We start from the raw sequence: 6,000 nt of genomic DNA on the forward strand, positions 1-6,000 counted from the left end.
CTTTCTCTAAGGTGGTGCGTTTGCTATGACAAGTTAATGAGCGGATGTAATTCATTCTGCAACTCTGGTAGACGGGGTGTAGATCAAGGCTGTTACTCGGACGACGCTCCGCCAATTGTGCGTCGCCTAATGGGTCTCCCGTTCGCGGCCAGCACGGGTCTCGAGCCAGCATCTGTAATAACGCAGTTAGCACTGCAATGCAGTTAGACCGCTGCGCCACTTGGGAGGCTCCATCCTCAAAAGTTTTTAAAGCTTATCAATTTCCTTGCACCAGGTATCAAAATACTAAAATACTACACAGGACTCTTAAATAATTTCATTTAAATGTTAATTGTGAGAAAATATGTGAAAATAAATAATGAAATGTTAATTATATAAAGCAGCCTGTGTAATCATCTGTCAGAGAGTAACTCCAATCGGCCTGAGCCCCAAGTAATACATTTGGGCCAGATAACTCACACCCGAATCGGCCCAAGCCCCAAGTAATATACTCTGCTCAAAAAAATAAAGGGAACACTTAAACAACTCAATGTAACTCCAAGTCAATCACACTTCTGTGAAATCAAACTGTCCACTTAGGAAGCAACACTGATCGACAATAAATTTCACATGCTGTTGTGCAAATGGCATAGACAACAGGTGGAAATTATAGGCAATTAGCAAGACACCCCCAATAAAGGAGTGGTTCTGCAGGTGGGGTCCACAGACCACTTCTCAGTTCCTATGCTTCCTGGCTGATGTTTTGGTCACTTTTGAATGCTGGCTGTGCTTTCACTCTAGTGGTAGCATGAGACGGAGTCTACAACTCACACAAGTGGCTCAGGTAGTGCAGCTCATCCAGGATGGAACATCAATGCGAGCTGTGGCAAGAAGGTTTGCTGTGTCTGTCAGCGTAGTGTCCAGAGCATGGAGGTGCTACCAGGAGACAGGCCAGTACATCAGGAGACGTAGAGGAGGCTGTAGGAGGGCAACAACCCACCAGCAGGACCACTACCTCCGCCTTTGTGTAAGGAGGAGCAGGAGGAGCACTGCCAGAGCCTTGCAAAATGACCTCCAACAGGCCACAAATGTGCATGTGTCTGTTCAAACGGTCAGAAACAGACTCCATGAGGGTGGTATGAGGGCCCAACGTCCACAGGTGGGGGTTGTGCTTACAGTCCAACACCGTGCAGGACGTTTGGCATTTGCCAGAGAACACCAAGATTGGCAAATTCGCCACTGGCGCCCTGTGTTCTTCACAGATGAAAGCAGGTTCACACTGAGCACGTGACAGACGTGACAGAGTCTGGAGACGCCATGGAGAACGTTCTGCTGCCTGCAACATCCTCCAGCATGACTGGTTTGGCGGTGGGTCAGTCATGGTGTGGGATGGCATTTCTTTGCGGGGCCGCACAGCCCTCCATGTGCTCGCCAGAGGTAGCCTGACTGCCATTAGGTACCGAGATGTGATCCTCAGACCCCTTGTGAGACCATATGCTGGTGCAGTTGGCCATGGGTTCTTCCTAATGCAAGACAATGCTAGACCTCATGTGGCTGGAGTGTGTCAGCAGTTCCTGCAAGAGGAAGGCATTGATGCTATGGACTGGCCCGCCCGTTCCCCAGACCTGAATCCAATTGAGCACATCTGGGACATCATGTCTCGTTCAATCCACCAACGCCACGTTGCACCACAGACTGTCCAGGAGTTGGCGGACGCTTTAGTCCGCCAAGGGAGGAGGAGATCCCTCAGGAGACCATCCGCCACCTCATCAGGAACATGCTCAGGCCTTGTAGGGAGGTCATACAGGCACGTGGAGGCCACACACACTAATGAGCCTCATTTAGACTTGTTTCAAGGACATTACATCAAAGTTGGATCAGACTGTCGTGTGGTTTTCCACTTTAATTTTGAATGTGACTCCAAATCCAGATTTTTGTGTGATTTTGTTGTCAGCACATTCAACTATGTAAAGAAAAAAGTATTTAATAAGAATATTTAATTCATTCAGATCTAGGATGTGTTATTTTAGTGTTCTTTATTTTTTTGAGCAGTGTATACATTTGGCCAGATAACTCACACCGGAATTGTCCCGAGCCCCAAGTAATACATTTTGCCCAGATAATTCACACCGGAATCGGCCCAAACTTAATCCCCGCATCCTAGCCATAAAACGTCGATTGAGTCTGACTCTCAGCCGAGTGCCCCAAATCTCAGCCGGAATCGGCCCAGATCCACTGTGCAAGCTGGGAAGCTGCCAAGCCTGCAGGCCTAATTGACTCGTGCACGTTCCCTGCTGTCTCGTGGTGGCTGGCCAGATAAGTAACGTTATTAGTAAACGTGACGAAAATGTTACGCAATTCTCTAATCGCCCGACGAGTTATTAGTAAACGTGACGAACATTTTTACGCAATTCTCTAATCGCCAGAAGCCTCGTCAATCGGGGAGGGTTTGGCCGGCCGGGATGTACTTGTCCCATTTCGCTGTTGGGACTCCTGTGCCTGTCCCGGTGCATGCGCGCTGACACGGTCACCAGGTGTACTGTTTCCTCCGACATTACATTTTTTTTTTGGTGGATGGGTATGATTTGTATGCATAGAATGTATAATAGTAATATTTAAAATGACAAAAGCAGGTAATTTTGTATACATTCATTTAAATTTGCATGGGATTCTGGTAAAATGCCTGCAAAGTTCGCGGAATTCCGGTAGACCGAAACATCCCGATGAACTTGGGCCGATTCTGGTCAGTCATTCATTTTGATTCCAGGCTGAGTCCACACCCAATTCCGTGCGGATTCAATCAGTTCCGGCCCCCGAAAGAGGGCTGTGCCGATTCCCCATTGCTAGCTGGGTTACCACGGATGTTTTTACATTTGTTTAAATTATTTTTTTATTCAACTAGACAAGGTAGTTAATAAGAACACATTCTTTTTTTTTTTACAATGACGGCCTACCAAAAGGCAAAAGGCCTCCTGCAGGGATGGGGGCTGGGATGAAAATGTAAAAATACAATAAAAATATAGGACAAAACACACATGATGACAAGAGTCATGACACCACAACACTACATAAAGAGAGACCTAAGACAACAACATAGCATGGCAGCAACACATGACAAAACAGCATGGTAGTAACACAACATAGCAGTAGCCCAACATGGTAGAGGTACTAAACATGGTACAACCATTATTGGGCACAGACAAATAAAATCAAATTTATTTATATAGCCCTTCGTACATCAGCTGATATCTCAAAGTGCTGTACAGAAACCCAGCCTAAAACCCCAAACAGCAAGCAATGCAGGTGTAGAAGCACGGTGGCTAGGAAAAACTCCTTAGAAAGGCCAAAACCTAGGAAGAAACCTTGAGAGGAACCAGGCTATGTGGGGTGGCCAGTCCTCTTCTGGCTGTGCCGGGTGGAGATTATAACAGAACATGGCCAAGATGTTCAAATGTTCATAAATGACCAGCATGGTCGAATAATAATAAGGCAGAACAGTTGAAACTGGAGCAGCAGCACGGCCAGGTGGACTGGGGACAGCAAGGAGTCATTATGTCAGGTAGTCCTGGGGCATGGTCCTAGGGCTCAGGTCCTCCGAGAGAGAGAAAGAAAGAGAGAAGGAGAGAATTAGAGAACGCACACTTAGATTCACACAGGACACCGAATAGGACAGGAGAAGTACTTCAGATATAACAAACTGACCCTAGCCCCCCGACACATAAACTACTGCAGCATAAATACTGGAGGCTGAGACAGGAGGGGTCAGGAGACACTGTGGCCCCAGCCGAGGACACCCCTGGACAGGGCCAAACAGGAAGGATATAACCCCACCCACTTTGCCAAAGCACAGCCCCCACACCACTAGAGGGATATCTTCAACCACCAACTTACCATCCTGAGACAAGGCTGAGTATAGCCCACAAAGATCTCTGCCATGGCACAACCCAAGGGGGGGCGCCAACCCAGACAGGATGACCACATCAGTAAATCAACCCACTCAGGTGACGCACCCCTTCCAGGGACGGCATGAGAGAGCCCCAGTAAGCCAGTGACTCATCCCCTGTAATAGGGTTAGAGGCAGAGAATCCCAGTGGAAAGAGTGGAACCGGCCAAGCAGAGACAGCAAGGGCGGTTCGTTGCTCCAGAGCTTTTCCGTTCACCTTCCCACTCCTGGGCCAGACTACACTCAATCATATGACCCACTGAAGAGATGAGTCTTCAGTAAAGACTTAAAGGTTGAGACCGAGTTTGCGTCTCTGACATGGGTAGGCAGACCGTTTCATAAAAATGGAGCTCTATAGGAGAAAGCCCTGCCTCCAGCTGTTTGCTTAGAAATTCTAGGGACAATTAGGAGGTCTGCATCTTGTGACCGTAGAGTACGTGTAGGTATGTACGGCAGGAGAGAGATAGGTAGGAGCAAGCCCATGTAATGCTTTGTAGGTTAGCAGTAAAACCTTGAAATCAGCCCTTGCTTTGACAAAAAGCCAATGTAGGGAGGCCAGCACTGGAGTAATATGATAACATTTTTTGGTTCTAGTCAGGATTCTAGCAGCCGTATTTAGCACTAACTGAAGTTTATTTAGTGCTTTATCCGGGTAGCCGGATGGTAGAGCATTGCAGTAGTCTAACCTAGAAGTGACAAAAGCATTAATTAATTTTTCTGCATCATTTTTGGACAGAAAGTTCCTGATTTTTGCAATGTTACGTAGATGGAAAAAAGCTGTCCTTGAAATGGTCTTGATATGGGCAAGAAGGTAGAGACAACAATACATCACCCAAAGCAGCCACAACTCAGTAAGAGTGTCCATGATTGAGTCTTTGAATGAAGAGATGGAGATGAAACTGTCCAGTTTGAAAGCATAGATCACTGTCAGAGAGGAAAGGACTGTTGAGGAAATAAACAGAACCTATTCTATCCTATTATTTGCCATATGTGTTTACAATATACAGCCAACCATTTCAGACTGTTCCATAAGCTACAATAGCTGCATCAATGTTTGTACCATGTTTTGTGCTGCTACCATGTTGTGTTACTACCATGTTGTTGTCATGTTGTGTTGCTACCATGCCGTGTTGTCATGTGTTCCTGCCTTGCTAATTTGTTGTCTTTAGGTCTCTCTTTATGTAGTGTTGTGTTGTCTCCCTTGTCGTGATGTGTTTTTTGTCCTATATTTATACTGTTTTTATTTTTAATCCCAGCCCCTGTCCCCACAGGAGGCTTCTTCCTTTTGGTAGGACAGCATTGTAAAAAAGAATCTGTTCTTAACTGACTTGCCTAGTTAAATAAAGGTTCAATTAAAAAAAATAAAACATAATCCAATAGTGTGCATGGGAACATCATTAGGCCATTAATAGTTGGTCAGGCTTATTGAAGCATTCAAAACAGACATTTGGAAAAATATTATAGGAGCTATCTTTGCTCACTGTGTACTGTGCAGACAATTAGATAAATCACTTGAGATATGCTACATTATTGTCTTTACGGGCAACTGGGTTTTCTTGGTTGGCCAGCCTATTATTCGTGTCACAAGCAAGTCTCGAGTCACACGGTCCTAGTCTCAGTCGAGTCCCAAGTAAAACGGGTCGAGTCTCGAGTCAAATCAAAGTTGTGCATTCTACCACCCTGCATACCACTGCTGGCTTGCTTCTGAAGCTAAGCAGGGTTGGTCCTGGTCAGTCCTTGGATGAGACACCAGATGCTGCTGGAAGTGGTGTTGGAGGGCCAGTAGGATGCTCTCTTTCCTCTGGTCTAAAAAATGCCCCAGGGCAGTGATTGGTGACACTGCCCTGTGTAGGGTGTCGTCTTTCGGATGGGACATTAAACAGGTGTCCTGCCTCTCTGAGGTCATTAAAGATCCAATGACACTTATTGTAAGAGTGTGGGGGTGTTAACCCTGGTGTCCTGGCTAAATTCCCAATCTGGCCCTCAAACAGTCACCTAATAATATCCAGTTTACAATTGGCTCATTCATCCCCCTCTGTAACTATTCCCCGGGTCGTTGCTGTAAATGAGAATGTGTT

This window comes from Oncorhynchus masou, chromosome 14, assembly GCF_036934945.1.
Source record: "Oncorhynchus masou masou isolate Uvic2021 chromosome 14, UVic_Omas_1.1, whole genome shotgun sequence".
NCBI classification, from domain to species: Eukaryota; Metazoa; Chordata; class Actinopteri; order Salmoniformes; family Salmonidae; genus Oncorhynchus; species Oncorhynchus masou.